The sequence below is a fragment of the Telopea speciosissima genome, chromosome 10, assembly GCF_018873765.1.
Source record: "Telopea speciosissima isolate NSW1024214 ecotype Mountain lineage chromosome 10, Tspe_v1, whole genome shotgun sequence".
Lineage (NCBI taxonomy): Eukaryota > Viridiplantae > Streptophyta > Magnoliopsida > Proteales > Proteaceae > Telopea > Telopea speciosissima.
The window spans coordinates 13,506,264-13,527,782 of record NC_057925.1 but is presented as its reverse complement, the minus strand read 5'-3'; positions in this window follow the sequence as shown (position 1 = coordinate 13,527,782).

Below are 21,519 nucleotides of genomic sequence, written 5' to 3'. Positions count from 1 at the left end.
TCAAATTAGGTCAGCGAACTAAACCCCGGTCCTAATGTGCATCAAGATATCAGATCTCCTAGCATTGAGTGGGGTATAAACGGGGCTCAGTGCTCTTTCTTTGTGCTCTGATCTCAGTTTTTTGTCATCCTTCCGATCATCGCATCAGTAACTCCTTTCATCTCTGTCATTCCTCTTCCTATCTTGTAGTCCACATGCCACCCTCCGAGTAGCAAGAACTTCGGCCATGTTGGCAAATTGGTGGCACCGATCAATGAGTTAGGTCATTGTTTTGACTGGATTCAAAACCCGTGACTTGATCAATTCTACATTAGTTATGCTACTATACAAGGCATTGTAGGTGACCGCACCATCGAGGTCCTCGATGTCTAAGGATTCTTGCATGAACCGTGTCACAAACTCTCGGATCAGATTGTCTTTCCTCTGCCTGATTGCTAAGAGATTAGCAACGGTCTTCTTCTTTCGGATGCTACTTTGGAAATGAGTAACGAAGCCTTCAATGAGCTCATCAAAAGCTATTGATTGACCCAGCTTCAATCTTGAGAACCAAAGTGTCGTGGCTCCTTTCAGTGAGGCTGTGAACGCTTGGCATAGTACTACATCCGACCCTCAATAGATCATCATGACATCATTGAAATAGTTGACATGGTCGATCGGGTTGGTCTTACCCTCGTACATGACAAAACTTGACAATTTAAACCCACTCGGGAGAGGTGCTTCCATGATTTCCTTCGAGTACGGATGGTGCAGAGCTATCGAAAGAATTCCTGGTGACTTTTTGTCGAGGCTTTTGATCCTATCATCAAGTTCCTGCAGCCGCTTCTCTAAGACTTTCTCCTTGGTGCTGTTAGGTGATTAATCTAACGTTGGGACCTCAAGCTCAAGATCATCTGCTCATCCTCAACTCTTCGCAACGGGTGGGCTGATCTCCCGTTTCCCTGATCTCATGTGTGATTGTCACGAATCGGCTCTCCCAGGAGCTTGGTTGGTACTAGGGGTGAAACAAGGTCAGGTTAGGCCAGATTTTTTAAAACCCTAGCCCAACCCTGAGTCCTCTTAGCTCAACCCAAGCCCAACCCGGCCCTAGGTCCGGCTTAGATACCTCAACCTAGGCCCAATCTTGTCGGGCTTAGCCCAGCCCAGCCCGACCTTGATTGACCTTGATTGACCCTGATTTTTTTAGGGCCTGGTTGGCCCTGACTTACTCTGCTTTTTTGCCATTTGCGTCGTCCTATGTATTAAAAAAATGAGATACATGTGATTGGGTATTGGTTTGTTTCATACTCAATTGATTATTAGATTTCTCTTTGGCATAATTTATATTTATATTTATGATCTATTTATGAGAAATCAATTATAATAATAAGTTAATGGTTATAAATAATAATTGTTTAGTTACTCTTAGACATAATAGATTATATGAAAATAGATTTGGTACACTTAAGTGCAGAATTTATTATGTAACTTTATTAAAGAGATATGTTCTGTAGGAAGTACGGTCTTATTTCCTATGCTTATGCTGTGTAAGGGTGTTCCGGCTGAGGGTATCATTAATTTGGTTAACTTTCTCTGTTTTGGACTTGATATGTTTTCCAGAAGTCTAGTTTCTATTTTTTAAGATTAGTTTATTTCAGGCTACTCATCTTTTAGATGGTGAAGGTTGGGATGAGGGCAATTTGAAAATACTTGAAGTCATTGAAATCCAAGAACCTCATGCCCTAGTAGTGAAACTTTTTAGGAGTTCAAGAAGGAAGTTCACAAGATTCAGTTCTTGAAACAGCAATTAAGAGACCGGGTAGGGTGAGGTTGGATTGTTGTGTGGCTTGCGGAGAAGAGCAGGTGTTCTCTTCATAGGCAGTGAGGATGAGGGTGGGAAGGGGTTTGCTTGGTTGTGCGGTTGCAAACCCAGCTTCTTCAGTTCCATTTGCTTCCACAATTTTGTTGCTTTCCTCTGGGGCTCAGCATAAGAACCCAATTACACTGCATCAAGCATCTAGGTTCCTCCCCTTTAAAAATCAAAATTCCACTCCTCAATTCCCAAGAAGAGATTCAAGAGAAGCCTTGAAGTCAGAGTTTAGAGATGACAGACAAGATCTACACGTCGAAACCCACTTCAAACCTTCTCCAAACACTAAATGGCAATGCCAACCCATCTTCCCGGCCACCAAGGATCAGCCCACAACCGCCCACCTATCATCTGCAGCAGAAGCCCAGGGCCCCCCACCGTAGTTGTTGCTGCATATGGTGCCTCTAGATGATGCCCCTCGTCATCGCTCTAGCTTTTATCAAAAAATAAAGGGTAAATTACACGGTACCCCTGGTTTTTAAACGAAATTCTAATCACCCCTAGTTTTTGAAAATACTTAAATCACCCCATGTATTAGACCCCAATATGATAAATTAGTCTCTACCATTAGTTTTATGCTATTAAGTGATGATGTCAGCCAGTTAAACAAATTTAAATCCCTAAACTACCCTTGATCAATGTTGATTTATGATTTTACCCTTATAACTAAAAATCCCAAATTTTATCATCTTCCTCACACCACTCTATTCCTCACACCTGCAACTCAATCTTAAGCTGAACTACACCGGAGTCCACCCATTCCAGGATATTAGAGCAGTAATATGGAATCTGAGGATAGAACTCCTTTTGTAAGTTAAGAGATGTTCTCACATAGATATGTGATTCTTTTTCTAACCCGTTATAAGTTAAGATAATGTGATTATTTTTCTATTGGTTTATATATATTGTTTTATGCAATGTAATACATGGAATCACATATCTATGTGAGAAAATCAATGACTAAGAAGAGCAAAAGAAAGGGTAGTTGTTAAAGTCTCAAGTCTCAAGTCTCAACCCTAACCCTCATCATAAAAACTGTAAAGATGTCAACGGATAGTCGAAAATTAGTTATCGATCCGCGTTCATATCCATTTAGGAGAATTCGTATTCAAATAATCACTATCTAGAAACTATATGAATCCGTCCGAGAACCAATAGGATATTATCCGAATTTGTTTAAATATAATCTGATACGAATAAGATAATGCCACAATCCGACCAAATTCGATCTGTTTACATCGTCCATTGTCTGTATTGTTTCACTGATACAGTATCATCACCTTCAAAACCATGCAGTATCGGTGTATCGGGCAATCCAACACTAACAACTCAAACCATAGTTTTAATAACGTTCTGAGATATAGTGCCGGCCCAATGGCCCATGGCCCATGGCCCATGGGGGAATCTTACCGTTTTTGACTTCATTCAGATTTAAAGATTTGGGAGCCTCAATCCACGAGAGAAAAGGGGTGATCTTAGGGATCTTACTGTTTTTTGACTCTAGGAATTAAATCTAGAGTTTGTTAGTGGGTGAGGCTGAGGAGATAAACTCAACACAGGGATTAGATAAGCAGAAAATTAGGGATTAGGGAACGGTCATAATAGTGATTACATTCCTTTTCTTGTGTGCTAAGTTTTTATAAGCACACAAACACTTGAGAAAGTGAGAGAGAGAGAGAGAGAGAGAGAGAGAGATCGCTCCGGCTTGGAAGAAACTCCACCATCGCTGATGGTTGCTTGGTCGATCGCACCATATTTTCATTGGTAATGAATCAGCAACCAATCAAACCTTAATTTCAATTCCACTATTACATTTGGATTCATGGTTGAAGGTTTGAAAACTTTGAATGGTTGCAGATTCATCATCAATGAAAGTATGGTAATCTTTTGGAACTGGAGGTGTCCGACTAATTCCCCCAGGGCTTATGAACGACCCTTCAACACACACGAACTGGGAGATACTGGGGCCCCATGTTCATCAGGGAGTTTTCTCCCAAGTGGAAAAACCATTAACCATTAACCATTCTATTCTGGTACCAATGAAAACCATTAACCATATGTTTTTTTATAGGGAAGCAGTTTTCTGTACGGGACTGTTGCCTATGCAAGCACTCCCATGTGTCTATCTCTCTCCTCCTTAAAACAAGGGGGCAGAGGTGTCTTTTCACATGGGGAAGAGAGAGATAGACTCATGAGAGTGCTGGCGTAAGCCACACTCCCGGACAGAGATCTTTTTCCCTTTTTTTATCTGCAATTTTTTCCTTCTTGTTATTACTGTGTTCCTTGGTATTACCTTTAATTAGAAGGCTTTGGAATCTATACAAATAGATTTGCTTCCTAGACCTGTTCTTCACTTTCAATTCTGTTACATTCAATGAAATCACAAGGATATCAAAATTGGTTGGGATCCATTCCGATTTCTACTGTTTGGTATCAAATTATTCTTGCCAAGATTCCATGAAAGGGATCCTACGATTGCATTTCTCCAATTGGAAGTCTAATGAAAGGATCCTACAGTTTTTTTCAATTGGAGGTATAATGAAAGGCATATTACTACAGTTGGATTTCTCCAATCAAAGGTCTAATGAAAGAGATACTACGGTTGGATTTTTGCTTGAGTGCCTTGGTCACGGACCCTGATCCTCTATTGCCGAGCTGCCCGGCAGGACCCTACTGCCAAGACACAGCAAGGCGGGGAATGACCGCCTTACCCCTACCTGAGCACCTTGCCCGAATGTGGGTAAGGCGGTCATTTAACACCTTGCTGTGTCTTGATAGTAGGGTCCTGCCGGGCAGCTCGGCAGTAGAGGATCCAAATTGCTTGGTCACCTAGGCACCTTTGTTACCCCCTCGACCGCCTTGGTTTACATAGCCCTCTGACGACTATGTACAATACTCTAATAAATCATGATGTATGAATGCTAACCGGATGCACACAATTTTATATAGTTCTTGATAATTGCATGACTTAAGAACCACATTATGTAAGAGAGTAGTTTACTATTACATTCTTTAGACACAAGGTCATGAAAAATAAAAAATACCAATCATAGATAGTTACAATGTCGCACTTTCACCCAAATAAAAATAATAATGAAAAATACACATTTTAAAGAGAGCTAAAAATGACTTATATTAGCTGAAGTAACACATGATGATTGGTTTCATCCCTCTCCATTCTCTCAACTTCATAGCCTTGGAACAATGTAGCCTGCAAAGCAAAGGGGAAAAATTATTAGTGTGAACATTTTTTTTTTGTATTTTTATTTTTGTCCAAAACCTTCTAGGTAATGCCAAGAAGATACGTGGAGCGGCTCCGAGGCAACCACCTCAAATTCAACCTGTTCTTGAAATTGAGAATGCCCTAGTCTAGTTTTATATTGAATTAGAACTTCATACCAAGAAAGATCAGGTGGTTAATTAATCTGATGGGATGATGAGAATTCCATCTTTTAGGACAGGTAAGAAAATGGTTATAAGTGTATTATTAAACTTAGACTGAGTTTTCTTTCACCCACGGTGATGGAGGAATTTCTCACCACTGCCATGAGTCCCTTCTGATTGGATGAGGGGGAGCTTGTGATGATACAAGAATCCAATCACAAGGTCAAATCACAAACAGTGAGGGGATTCTGCCTCCGTCGTGGGTGAAGGAAAACTTTGCCCATTAAGTTAGGTCAATGAAGGAAGTTTGAAAAAACTGCAGGTTTGATAATTATTTGCTTTAGGGCAGTAAGGTGTGTATTATTCTTACTCCCGCATTTCAGCCCACGGCGAATAGTTAAACGACATGACTTGGCAACGTTGATGAACTTCTGCATACTAATAGATTGCTCTGCTTCGGGAGGAACACTACTGCAGAAAGCTGGAATGTTTAGCGTGCGTATTACTTTGCAGCACCCCGGTGATGGTCGTGTTGCCACCCCTCTTTTGCTAATATATCGCTGGCATTCCCTTGCAAATGCTTCCTCTCCTTGTGCCCATATGCCATTGCTAGATATCAAGATTAAGACCATCATTAAGGCTGCCAAGGGCAAACAATTACCATTCTTACAGACGGCCATCTCTCTCTCTCTCTCTCTCTCTCTCTCTCTCTCTCTATGGAATGTATCCTTCCTTTCCTCCACTGCTTATGCTTGCCAATGGAAAGATATTTGTGTTGGTGGTTAGTTGTTGGAGACAAAGGAGGGGCTTTGGAGCTATCTATGTGATTGAGAACAAAAGAATTACTGTAGAAGTAACCGACTTAAGCTAGCATCTTTATTTTTGGCACATGTTCTGTTCCATTGGTTTTGGTAATTGTAGACTACTGTTTAGTTGTTGGACCCAAAAAAATCTGGTGTTATAATCCATTAAGACTATAAATTATAATTTTGAACAACGATGTGATACTTTTTGCTGAAAATTTCTGTTAAGGCTTTAGTTTTTATTTTTTATCATTTAGACTTAATCTGTTAGACTATATTCCAATGTTTAATTTATAACCTTACTTTCTTGCCATCCAAATCATTCATCAGAGCCAATCCAAGTCTTTCAATTTCCATCTTTTCAGGATTTTGAATCTTAGAATTTTCTTTTTCCATTTTATTAGGCTGTGTTTGGTATCGTTTATTGAGCCAACCAAGGATTTTAAACTCAGAATTGGAGATTGAACCGGTCTCTGCCGATTTCAATCGAATCAAAAATGGCCATAATTGATCCAAAAAACATAAGAATTGGCCCTCAAATATAAAAACTCAGGGATCTAGACCTAAAAACCCTAGAATCGGTCGTTCCGAAAAGGCCATAATCGGGATTAGTAATGGCCAATTCTAATCCAAATCACTCATTCAACCCAGGCTTTTTAACTCGGAATTGCATATCAAATCGATCCCTAGAAAATTGAATCAGTGGATTTGATTGAGGATTTCAAACTCGGAGTCGCATCTATTGGTCTCTATCAATTCTAATCCAGTCTAAAATAAACTAATCCCTAAAATGCTAAAGTTGGCCCTTGAATCTAAAAACCCAGTGTTCCAGTCCCAAAAACCATAGAAGTAGTCATTCTAGAATGACTAGAATCAGAATCGGTCATGACCGATTTTGTTTTGGATCGGCTTATTGGATGAAGGATTTTAAACTCCAAGTCACAGATCGAATTGGGCCCATAATCGCCTAGGATTGGTCCCCAAAACCCTTGAATTGACCGTAAAATCTGAAAAACCCAACACTAAAACCATAGTATCTACCATTTCAGAGTGATTGAAATCGGGATTAGTCAGGGTCGATTCTGAATTGAATTGCGGCCAATTCGACCAAGGATTTTAAAATCGAAATCAGAGATCGAGTTGGTCCCTAACGATTCCGATTTGAATCTATTAGAATCGATCCAAAAAACCCTAGAATCGGCCCTCAAATTTGAAAAGCCGAGCGATCTAGTCCCCAAAACCTTAGAACCCCTAGAATCAACAGTCAAATCTGAAAATCCCTGTTCCAATTTCAAAAACCCTTAAATCAACCATTCTGGAACAGTATGAATCGGGATCGATTAATGCTACTTCTTATCTGAATCGGTCGATTCAACCTAGGGTTTTAAACTTGGAATTGGAGATTGAAATGGTCCCTGTCAATTTTGATCGAAACATATTCAGCTGAAAATCGGTCCCAAAACCCTTATAATCAGCCCCCAAATTTGAAAACCCAACGATCTAGTACCAAACAACTCTAGAATTGGTCATTTTGGAATTTAAACTTAGGTTTAAACTCAAGTAGCCATAACCGTTGGATTTAAACTTAGGTTGCCATAACTTGGATCTATTTTTGTTTATAGTAAGGGTGTCGATTTTTAGTCCAAACCAATTGGAACGATTGAGAAAATCGAATTAAACCCTTATCGATTAGGGTTTTCATCAAATTGGTAAAAAATCGAATCAGATTGGATCGATCAAATCCAAAAACCTAATATAAATCCAAAAAGCCCAACAAAGAACTGAAAAACATTATAAAGAAACATTTTCTAATTAATTTTTTAGTGAATATATGAAAAATTGAAACCCGACTGGTAACTGTTTACACCCTATTTTTGATCAATTTCAATCGATAGACAAATAGACCGAAATCTATTTATGTCAAGACTGACTTGTTAGTAAGTGACCGCAAAACTGTCAGTGACTGAAAACAGCCAGAAGCAGTCAAACCGAAAACGATCAATGACCGAAAACGAAAGTCTTCTGCAACCACATATGGACTTTATAGCATCGTCCATAGTGGTTACAGGGGACATTGTTTACACCCTATTTTCGGTCTATTTCGGTCAATAGACAAATAGACCGAAATCTATGTTTGTCAAGACTGACCAGTTAGTATGTGATCGAAAAACGGTCAGTAACTGAAAACAATTAGAAGCAATCAGACCGAAAATGGTCAGTTCGGTCCGAAAAGGTCAGAAGATAGCCAATGACTGAGAAACAGTCAGTGACCTGCGAACGGTCAGCAAGGTAGTTACAACCAACTCTCAACGAAGTGGGTAGTTGTGAAACTACCTAGTATGCCATGAAATGGGTTCCTCTGAATTTGAAAAACAAAGTGGGAAGGTGGTGTAGGAGGTTATGAACAGTTATGTAACCACCTAAAGAGTTCAAATTCAAATTCAAAATGAAAAGTGAAAGTTGCTAGAACTACCCACAACTCAACATTCTGCAAGTTTAGTCTATATATAAGTTTTTCATCTTTTACTTAAAAAGGAGATTGAACATTTGAAAGAGGCATCATGTGCTTAACATCTATAGGCCACTTGATATCATATTGACATCTGTAGGCCAAAAACGAAGACATCATGTTATAGCATCAGTAGGCCAAGGCAACCATCTGATCTACCAACATTTGTAGACCAGGGGCGTCATGTTATCAACATCAGTAGGTTTGAAACACTGGGCATCATGTTCAATATCAGTAGGTCATTAGCACCATGTTATCAACATCAATAGGCCAGGAATGGAATGTTGATCTACCATTTTCTTTTGTTATTTTTTTCTTTTTCTTTTCTAAATCAATATCAATATCTTTCTATCTTCCTCTTCTTCTTCCATTGCAATTTTCACTTTTTAAAAGTCCTTGGATTGCCAAGGCACTGGTAGAATCCATCTTCACCTGCAACAATTTCTTAACAGTTTCCTCATCTGAAAATGGTCTAAAGACCGGAGGCAATTGAGGGAATCAGTAACAAACTAACAAATCGATAATGGAGTGATAAGAGCCCACTAAGTTTATCTGATACCTGACCGAACCGATCTAGATAGAAACCGAACTTTGTCTTAATATTTGGTTTTGGTTTGGCCTAATACTAGATCAAAACTAGTTCAACCTAATCAAAACTGGATCGAACAAAACCTATTGACACCTAGATCAAATCAAAATTGTTCGGGATAAGTCCCAAAAACCCTGGAAACAGTTGTTCCAGAATAGCCGGAATTAGGATCGGTCGCGGTTGATTCGGATAGGAATTAGCCCATTCAATCAAGAATTTTAAATTTGAAATCATAGATCGAAACATTCCTTGTATATTCTGATCTAGGGCCAAAATCGGTCCCAAAATCCCTAGAACCAGCCCTCAAATATGAAAACAGGGATATAGTCCCCAAATTCCTAAATTCGTTCATTCCAAAATTGCCAGAATTGGGATCGGTCATGGCCGATTCCGATCCTTATCAGTTGATTCATTCAAGGATTTTAAACTTGGAACTGAAGAGAACTGCAATGGATAAGATTGGAATTGATGGAATCTACCCCAAAAACCATAGAATCGGCCAGTCTAGAAGGGTCAGAATTGGGATAGATCAAGGCCAATTTCTAATTGAATCGACTGATTCGACCAAGGATTTTAGACACGGAATTGAAGCCCAAATCAGTCCCTACCAATAAATTAGGGATGGTCACGGTTGATTTGAATATGAATTGATCAATTCGACCAAGAATTTTAAACTCAGAATCAAAGATCAAAATGTTCCTATATATTTTGATCCATGGCTGGTTCCTCAAATATAAAAATCCAACGATCTAGTCCCAAAAACTCTAAACTCGACCATTCCAAAACATCCAGAATCTAGATTGGTTATGATTGATTCTGATCCTTATCATCGGATTCATTCAAAAATTTTAAACTTGGAATTGAAGTGAATTGGTTCCTATCGATTGCGATCTGGATTGGATAGGTTCGGAATTGATTGAAATCGATCCCAAAAACCCTAGAATCAACCCTCAAATCAACCCAGTAATCCAAATCGGCCGATTCAACCAGCAATTTTAACTTGGAATCAGAGATCGAATCGGTCTCTTTTGGATTGGGATTGACCAGAATCAGTCCAAAAACCTAGGATGTCCTCAAATATGAAAACCCTTCAATCCAATCCTAAAAAAACAGAGAATCGGTAGTTCTGGAACGATAAAAAATAGGATCAATTAAAGCCGATTGCAATATGACTCGATCGTTTTGACCAAGAATTTTAAACATGGAATCGATGATTGTATCGATCCCAATTGATTCCGATCAAGGCGGAAGGCAGAATCGTTCCCATAACGCTAGAATCGGCCTCAAATCTTAAAATCATCAGTCAAGTCTGAATATACCGATCAAAAGGTCATAAGAACTACACTATAGATGACACTTATTTCCCTATGTAATTTCTTATATCAAGTATTCAACACATGTCCATCTCCAATATTACCCAATGGAGCGAGGCCATGTAGAGAGGGCTTTTAATCCTGGTTTTAGTTCACGATATCTGATCGGATATTGGTCACCTTTAAAACCGATACGATACCGTCATATTGGACAAATTTGCCCCTGATTTTTCTTGAAAAAAATGAGTTTTTATTAAGGATGTCAACGGATATTCGAAAATCCGTATTCGATCTGTGTTTGTTTAGGAGAATATGAATCCGTTTAAAACTAATCGAATATGAATATGATAATCCCCCTATTCGACCGATTATTATCTGATTCGTTTAGCAATCCAACGGTAATAAAATATCTGAAATATATCTCTGTGTCCGTCTAACCTTGTAAGTTACCTTATTGGATTTTGTTACCTTATTTTTATAATTTTATAAGTTAAGATAATGTGATTCTTTTTCTATTGGTTTATATATATTGTTTTATGCACTGTGATACATGGAATCACATATCTATGTGAGAAAATCAAAGACTAAGAAGAGTAAAAGAAAGGGTAGTTGTTAAAGTCTCAAGTCTCAACCCTAACCCTCATCATGAAAATGGTAAAGATGTCAATGGATAGTCGAAAATTCGTTATCGATCCCCGTTCATATCCATTTAGGAGAATTCGTATTCAAAATATCACTATCTGGAAACTATCCAAATCCGTCCGAAAACCGATAGGATATTATATGTTCGAATCTGTCTAAATATAATCTAATATGAATATGATAATGCCACAATCCGACCGAATTCAATCCGTTTACATCGTTAATTTTTACCCGTTGTCTGTATCATTTAATTGATACAGTATCATCACCTTCAAAACCGTGCAATATCGGTGTATCAGGCGATCCAACACTAACAACTCGAACCATACTTTTAATAACGTTCTGAGATGGGAAGCATATATAGTGCTGGCCCAATGACAGGTCATTCAGGGAATATTAAATTGTTAACCTTTAATTAGAAGGGTTTGGAATCTATACAAATAGACTTGCTTCCTAGACCTGTTCTTCACTTCAATTCTGTTACATTCAATGAAATCACAAGGATATCAAAATTGGTTGGGATCCATTCCGATTTCTACTGTTTGGAATCAAATTATTCTCACCAAGATTCCATGAAAGGGATCCTACAATTGTATTTCTCCAATTGGAAGTCTAATGAAAGGATCCTAGGGTTTTTTTTTCAATCGGAGGTATAATGAAAGGCATACTACTACAGTTGGATTTCTCCAATTGAAGGTCTAATGAAAGAGAGACAAGGGTTGGATTTTGTGCTTGAGTGCCTTGGTCCCCTTAGTGGTGCTTAGGCGACACCTAAGCACCTTTTTGGTGTGGATTCAGATCCTCTACTGTCGAGCTGCCTGGCAAGACCGTACTGCCCAGACATGGTGAGGCGCGCAATGACCACCTTACCCCCACTCGGGTAAGGTGCTTGGACAGGGGTAAGGCGGTCATTGCACACCTGGCCGTCTCTAGGCAGCATGGTCCTGCTGGGCAACTCGGCAATAGAGGATCCAAATTGTTTTGGTGTCGCATTGATTTTTGACCCCCTGGACCGCCTTGGTTGGCATAGCGCTTTGACAACTATGTACAATACTCCAATAAATCATGATGTATGAGCTTAGATGATGACATGGAAAATCTATCAAATTAGTCTGAGTGCTAACCATGTACGCATACTTTTCAAAACTATGGCTAGCTAGTGTTTGCATAAAATGGAGGATTTGCTAACTGATAGATCATTATTAGACCTAAATGCACACAATTTTATATGGTTCTTGATAATTGCATGACATAAGAACCACATTATGTAAGAGAGTAGTTTATTATTACATTCTTTAGACACAAAGTCATAAAAAAAACAAACTGATCATAGACAGTTACAATGTTGCGCTTTCACCCAAATAAAAATAATAATGAAAAATACACATTTCATAGAGAGCTAAACATAAGTGACTTATATTAGCTGAAGTAACACATGGTCATTGCTTTCATCCTTCTCCGTTCTCTCAACCTCAGAGCCTTGGAACTGTGTAGCCTGCAAAGGAAAGAGGAAAAATTATTACCATGTGGACATTTTTTTTTGTATTTTTATTTTTGTCTGAAATTTTTAAGTACTACTGCCAAGAGGAAATGTTGCAATGAACTGTAGTGGCTCCAAGGCAACCAGCTCAAACTCAAACCTATACGACCATTCTTGAACATCGAGAATGGCCTAGGCTAGTGATGGGATGATGAGAATTCCATCTTACAGGGCAGGTGAGAAAATGGTTACAAGTATATTATTAAACTTTGATCGAGTTTTCTTTCACCCACGGTGATGGAGGAATCTCTCACCATTCCCATCGATCCCATCTGATTGGACGAGGGGGATCAGGGATGGGAGCTTGTGATGATACAAAAGTCCAATCAAAAAGTCACATCACAAATGGTGAGAGGATTCTTCCTTCGTGGGTGAAAGAAAACTTTGTCCATTAAGTTAGGGCCAGGCAAGAAGTTTGAAAAACTGCAGGTTTGATAATTATTTGCTTTAGGGCAATAAGGTGTGTATTATTCTTACTTCCGCATTTCAGCCCACGGGGAATGGTTGAACCACATGACTTGGCAACATTGATGAACTTCTGCATACTAATATATTGCTCTGCTTCAGGAGGAATACTACTGCAGGAAGCTGGAATGTCTAGTGTGCGTATTACTTTGCAGCACCCCGGTGATGGTCGTGTTGCCACCCCACTTTTGCTAATATATTGATGGCATTCCCTTGCAAATGCTTCCTCATCATCTTGAGCCCATATACCATTGCTAGAAATCAATATTAAGACCATCATTAAGGCTGCCAAGGATACACAACAAATCTTACGACCGGCCATCTCTCTCCCTCTCTCTCTCTCTCTGTGTCTTTATGGAATGTATCCTTCCTTTCCTCCACTGCTTATATATGCCTGTTCATATGGCTGATATATATAGAGGATCATCCCTACATGCAAAACCGATGGAATAAAGGAGTCTATATTGTTGGATAGAAAGATATTTGTGTTGGTGGTTAGTTGTTAGAGACAAAGGAGGGGCTCTGGAGCCATCTATGTGATTGAGACCAAAAGAAATACTGTACAAGTAACCGACTTAAGCTAGCATCTTTATTTTTGGCACATGTTCTGTTCCATTTGTTTTGACCGTTGTAGACTACTGTTTAGTTGTTGACCCAAAAAAATCTGGTGTTACAATCCATTAAGATTATAAATTATAATTTTGAACAACAATGTGATACTTTTTGCTGAAAATTTCTGTTAAGGCTTTAGTTTTTATTTTTTATCATTAAGACTTAATCCGTTAGACTATATTCTGAAGTTTAATTTATAACCTTACTTTCTTGCCATCCAAATCATTCATCAGATCCATTGAAGAATAGCATCTTTCTCTAGAGCCAATCCAAGTCTTTCAATTTCCATCTTTTCAGGATTTTGAATCTCAGAATTTTCTTTTTCCATTTTATTATGCTGTGTTTGGTACTGTTTATGGAGCCACACAAGGATTTTAAACTCAGAATTGGAAATCGAATCAGTCTATCGATTTCAATCGGATCGAAAATGGCCATAATCGATCCAAAAAACATAATAATTGGCCCTGAAATATGAAAACTCAGGGTTCTAGACCTAAAAACCCTAGAATCGGTTGTTCCGAAAAGACCATAATCGGGATTAGTAATGGCCAATTCTAATCCAAATCACTCATTCAACCAAGGCTTTTTAACTCGGAATTGCATATCAAATCGGTCCCTAGAAAATCGAATCGGTGGATTTGATCAAGGATTTTAAACTCGGAGTCACATCTATTGGTCTCTATCAATTCTGATCCAATCTAAATCAAAACTAGTCCCTAAAACCCTAAAGTTGACCCTCGAATCTAAAAACCCAATGATCCAGTCCCAAAAACCCTAGACTTAGTCATTCTAGAATGACTAGAATCAAAATCAGTCATGACCGATTTTGGTTTGAATCGACTGATTCGATGAAGGATTTTAAACTCCAAGTCATAGATCGAATTGGGCCCATAATCGGCTAGGATTGGTCCCCAAAACCCTTGAATTGACCGTAAAATCTGAAAAACCCAACACTAAAACCATAGAATCTACCATTTCAGAGTGATTGAAATCGGGATTAGTCAGGGTCGATTCTGAATTGAATTGCGGCCAATTCGACCAAGGATTTTAAAATCGAAATCAGAGATCGATATGGGCCCTGACGATTCCAATTTGAATCTATTAGAATCGATCAAAAAAACCCTAGAATCGGCCCTCAAATTTGAAAAGCCGAGCGATCTAGTCCCCAAAACCCTAGAACCCCTAGAATCAAGTCAAATCTGAAAATCCCCGTTCCAATTTCAAAAACCCTTAAATCAACCATTCTGGTACGGTCTGAATAGGGATCGATTAATGCTACTTCTTATCTGAATCAGCCGATTCAACCTAGGGCTTTAAACTTGGAATTGGAGATTGAAATGGTCCCTGTCAATTTTGATCGGAACATAATTGGCTGAAAATCTGTCCCAAAACCCTTATAATCAGCCCCCAAATTTGAAAACCCAACGATCTAGTACCAAAAAACTCTAGAATTGATCATTTTGGAATTTAAACTTAGGTTTAAACTCAAGTTGCCATAACCGTTGGATTTAAACTTAGGTTGCCATAACTTGGATCTATTTTTGTTTTTAGTAAGGGGGTCGATTTTTAGTCCAAACCAATTGGACCGATCAAGAAAATCGAATTAAACCCTTATTGCTTAGGGTTTTCATCAAATTGGTAAAACATCGAATCAGATTGGATTGATCAAATCCAAAAACCGAATATAAATCCAAAAAGCCCAACAAAGAACTGAAAAAACATTATAAAGAAACATTTTCCAATTTATTTTTTAGTGAATATATGAAAAACTGAAACCCGACTGGTAACTGTTTACACCCTATTTTCGGTCAATTTCGATTGATAGACAAATAGACCGAAATCTATTTATGTCAAGACTGACTTGTTAGTAAGTGACCGGAAAATGGCCAGTGACTAAAAATAGTCAGAAGCAGTCAGACCAAAAACGATCAATGATCGAAAACGGTCAGAAATAGTCAATGATCGAAAACGAAGGTCTTCTACAACCACATATGGACTTTATAGCATCGTCCACAGTGGTTGCAGGGGGCATTGTTTACACCCTATTTTCGGTCTATTTCGGTCAATAGACAAATAGGCCGAAATCTATTTATGTCAAGACTGACTTGTTAGTAAGTGACCAGAAAACGGTTAGTGACTGAAAACAGTCAGAAGCAGTCAAACCGAAAATGATCAATGACCAAAAACGGTCAGTTCGGTCCGAAACGGTCAGTGACCGGCGAACGGTAAGCAAGGTGGTTACAATCAACTCTCAAAGAAGTGGGTAGTTGTGAAACTACCTAGTATGCCATGAAATGGGTTCCTTTGAATTTGAAACACAAAGTGGGAAGGTGGTGTAGGAGATTATGAACAGTTATGTAACCACCTAACGAGTTCAAATTCAAATTCAAAATGAAAAGTGAAAGTTGTTGGAACTTCCCACAATTTAACATTCTGCAAGTTTAGTCTATATATAAGTTTTTCATCTTTTACTTGAAAAGGGGATTGAACATTTGAAAGAGGCATCATGTGCTTAACATCAGCAGGTTACTTGACATCATATTGACATCTATAGGCCAGAAATGAAGACATCATGTTATGGCATCAGTAGGCCAAGGCAACAATGTAATCTACCAACATCTGTAGACCAGGGGCATCATGTCATCAACATCAGTAGGTTTGAAACACTAGGCATCATGTTCAATATCAGCAGGTCATTAGCACCATGTTATCAACATCAGCAGGCTAGGAATGGAATGTTGATCTACCATTTTCTTTTGTTATTTTTTTCTTTTTCTTTTCTAAATCAATATCAATATCTTTCTATCTCCCTCTTCTTCTTCCATTGCAATTCTCACTTTTTAAAAATCCTTGGATTACCAAGGCACTGGCAAAATCCATCTGCGCCTGCAACAATTTCTTAACAATTTCCTCATCTAAAAAGGGTCTCCAGACCGAAGGCAATTGAGGGAAACAGTAACAAACTAACAACTCGATAATGGAGTGATAAGAGCCCACTAAGTTTATCTGATACCTAACCGAACCGATCTAGATAGAAACCGAACTTTGTCTTAATATTTGGTTTCGGTTTGGCCTAATACTAGATCAAAACTAGTTCAGCCTAATCAAAACTAGATCGAACCAGCCTATTGACACCTGGATCAAATCAAAATTGTTCGGGATAAGTCCCAAAAACCCTAGAATCAGTTGTTCCGGAATAGCCCGAATTAGGATCGATCACGGTTAATTCGGATAGGAATTAGCCCGTTCAATCAAGAATTTTAAACTTGAAATCATAGTTCGAAACATTCCTTGTATATTCTGATCCAAGGCCAAAATGGGTCCCAAAATCCCTACAACCAGGCCTCAAATATGAAAACAGGGATATAGTCCCCAAATTCCTAAATTCGTTCATTCCAAAATTGCCAGAATTGGGATCGGTCATGGCCGATTCTGATCCTTATCAGTTGATTCATCCAAGGATTTTAAACTTGGAATTGAAGGGAATGGATAAGATTGGAATTGATGGAATCTACCCCAAAAACAATAGAATCGGCCATTCTAGAAGGGTCAGAATTGGGATAAAGCAAGGCCAATTTCTAATTGAATTGACTGATTCGATCAAGGATTTTAGACTCGGAATTGGAGCCCAAATCAGTCCCTGCCAATAAATTAGGGATGGTTACGGTTGATTTGAATATGAATTGGTCAATTCGACCAAGAATTTTAAACTTAGAATCAAAGATCAAAATGTTCCTATATATTTTGATCCATGGCTGGTTCCTCAAATATAAAAATTCAACGATCTAGTCCCAAAAACCCTAAACTCGACCATTCCAAAACGTCCAGAATCTAGATTGGTTATGATTGATTCTGATCCTTATCAGCGGATTCATTCAAAATTTTTAAACTTGGAATTGAAGTGAATTGGTTCCTATCGATTGCGATCTGGATTGGATAGGTTTGGAATTGATTGAAATCGATCCCCAAAACCCTAAAATCAACCCTCAAATCTGTTTGCGGCCCAAAACCCCTGGTTCTGGTTAGGCTGGGCCAGAGGGGCCAGGGCTGGAAGGTCGTCGCTGGGAGCCGAAGACGTGGGAGATGGTGGAACGTGGTTACACCCTGATAGTTAAGGGCTGGCCCATGTGTCAGACGCACAGGCCTCGTTGAAGCGCAGAGCTGCGTCGTTCAGAGAGCACGGAGGAGTTTTACAGGAGTGGACCCCACCACTACCTTGGTAGTTGGAGGCAGAGTGGGAAGGTGGCACACGCGGCGATGTGGGATTGGTCGAGAGGAGCATGGACCGAAAAGGGTGGGCCTGGTGGGAGTAACCATACGAACTGATAATTGCTGGTGCTTATCTTATAAAAGGGAGGCAACAGATCTGGAAATAAACAACAAACACACCTAACAACCAGCATTTGCTTTATCTTCTTTACGGTTCTACTTTACTTGTTTTGTGTTGCATCCTTTATCGATGTTCTTGTCTTTATCTGGGACTGAAGGAATGTACGATAGCATACTAAGGGAGACGAGGGTGTATGCACAGGGCTCACACTTGTATTTGGTATGATTGATTAGTGTATTCATTATTTCAGTTTCATTGTTGTTTGTGTCCCAAATCATTCTTTTCTTCGCATAGATCAATAGCAGTTCGGGCTGTAGTCCGTAGTTGTTGGCTTAACCCAAAAGACCTTAGAGCTACTCAAGCAAGAGGGAAACCTACTAGCCTAGTAAGGAGTCAGATTAGGCTATTCTCAGCCTCGTTTGAACCTGCGCAAAGGTTCTGGCACGCCCGCACTATTTGCACCACGTGCATATCCCCGCGTGTGAGTGTTTGGGATTTCTATCACCAACAAAATCTAAACCAAGTAATCCAAACTGGCCGATTTGACCAGCAATTTTAACTCGGAATCAGAGATCGAATCGGTCTCTTTTGGATTGGAATTGACCAGAATCAATCCAAAAAACCCTAGGATGTCCTCAAATATGAAAACTCATCAATCCAATCCTAAAAAAATAGAGAATCGGTAGTTCCAGAACGATATTAGGATCGATTAAAGCCGATTGCAATATGAATCGATTGTTTTGACCAAGAATTTTAAACATGGAATCGATGATTGTATCGATCCCAATCGATTTCGATCAAGGCGGAAGGCAAAATCGCTCCCATAACCCTAGAATTGGCCTCAAATCTTAAAATCATCAGTCAAGTCCGAAGATACCGATCAAAAGGTCATAAGAACTACACTATAGATGACACTTATTTCCCTATATAATTTCTTATATCAAGTATTCAACACATGTCCATCTCCAATATTACCGTTTTTATGGTGAAGGTTAGTGCACGATATCTGATCGGATATTGGTTACCTTTAAAACCTAAACGATACCGTCATATTGGACAATTTTGCCCCTGATTTTTTTTTTAAAAAATGAGTTTTTACTAAGGATATCAATGGATATTCAAAAATCCGTATTCGATCTGTGTTCGTTTAGGAGAATATGAATCCGTCTGAAACTAATCGAATACGAATATGATAATCCCCTTATTAGATTGATTATTATCCGATTCGTTTAGCAATCCAACTGTAATAAAATATCTGAAATATATCTCTGTGTCCGTCTAACCTTCTAAGTTACCTAATTGGATTGTGTTACCTTATTTTTATAATTTTATAAGTTAAGATAATGTGATTCTTTTTCTAGCTTGTTATATGTTAAGATAATGTGATTCTTTTTCTATTGGTTTATATATATTGTTTTATGCAATGTGATACATGGAATCACATATCTATGTGAGAAAATCAAAGACTATGAAGAGTAAAAGAAAGGGTAGTTGTTAAAGTCTCAAGTCTCAACCCTAACCTTCATCATAAAAAGGGCAAAGTTGTCAATGGATAGTCAAAAATTCGTTATCGATCCGTGTTCATATCCATTTAGGAAAATCCGCATTCAAAAAATCACTATCTGGAAACTATCCGAATCCGTCCGAAAATCGATAGGATATTATCCGAATCTGTCAGAATATAATCTGATATATGATAATGCCACAATCCGACCGAATTTGATCCGTTTACATTGTTAATTTTTACCCATTGTTTGTATCGTTTCACTGATACAGTATCATCACCTTCAAAACCGTGCAGTATCTGTGTATCGGGCGATCCAACACTAACAACTCGAACCATACTTTTAATAACGTTTTGAGATGGGAAGCATATATAGTGCTGGCCCAATGACCGGTCATTTAGGGAATATTTCATTCAGATTTAAAGATTTGGGAGCCTCAATCCACGAGAGAAAGGGGGTGATCTTAGGGATCTTACTGTTTTTTGACTCTAGGAATTAAATCTAGAGTTTGTTAGAGAGTTTGTTAGCAACACAGGCATTAGATAAGCAGAAAATTAGGGATTAGGGAACGGTCATAATAGTGATTACATTCCTTTTCTTGTGTGCTAAGTTTTTATAAGCACACAAACACTTGAGAAAGTGAGAGAGAGAGAGAGAGAGAGAGAGATCGCTCCGGCTTGGAAGAAACTCCACCATCGCCGATGGTTGCTTGGTCGATCGCACCATATTTTCATTGGTGATGAATCAGCAACCAATCAAACCTTAATGTCAATTCCACTAATGAATTTGGATTCATGGTTTACAAAATAAACCATTACCTAAAAACACTGCTTAGTAAGATGGGGTAGGCAAATTAGTCCAGTTACAAACAGATTACACTTAATTAAAAGGGAAAGAGAATGCCACCCCGTGGTGCAGCGCACGACGCCCCTGCGCCCAGATCGTATCCCTGATCATTTCCATCTTTCCAAGGGGGTGCGGCGGTCATTACGTGCACCCTGTGTCTGGGCGCAAAGATGGCGTGCACTTGGTGACCGATTACCATTCTTTCTCCCTAATTAAAATATAACAATAGGATACAAATCTGTCTCTCAAACCGAAAGAATATGGATCGATACAAATTTAAAATACCAGTTATCTTCAAATTTGATACCATGTCTTATCAACTCCCCTCAGCTTGTATAGTTTGTGTTTTTGAAGCTAATTACAGCTGATTTGCATTGGTACAGCTCACTTGCATTGGTGGAAATAGGAAAAACTGTTGCAGAAACAATTACTGATTGTTGTGGTGTCTTCACTCTTCAGATCTTAGAGGGTTATTGTCCAAAAATCTAAATAAGGCAACTTGAATGAAAAGAAAGCTTCCATACTCCATTTGAGAAAGAAAAAAAAAAAAAAGGCCTGATCTGGGTAGCTCATTACGACATTACGTCAAACACTCAGCAAGGCAAACCTTGCTGACTGCAGTGAAGTGTCTATCCATCCCTATTTAATATTCCTGGGTTGTGTGGGCTTGGGTGTTTTGGGGGTGGGGGTGGGTGGTAATACACAGAGATAGAGAAGTCCCATGCTTGGCACGTTGGTCAAGTGCTCACTTGCTGAACGCTTGGTCACGGGTTCAAGTCCTGGAAATAGGGGTAATGCTGCATACATTTGACCTTCCCCAGACCCTACTAAACATGGGAGCCTTGTGCACTGGGTACGGCCTTTATTTATATCATTAATAAAATTTCCTACTTGTTTGTTAACCGTATAAATACAAGCTGTAATTGTAACCTCTCATATACGAGCAACAATGATTAAGATAATCAGTAAAAACATGATTTTGTTTTGTTATTAAAAAACAAGCTTGCAAGGGTACCTCTTGGTCCCCCTCATTCAATTTCACTCCAGCTTTGAAATGTAAATCAAATTTTCACTTTTTTACGGTTAATGAGTAACAATATTTCTCTTAGGGGTCGAGGCGGACTAGGGGGTATGG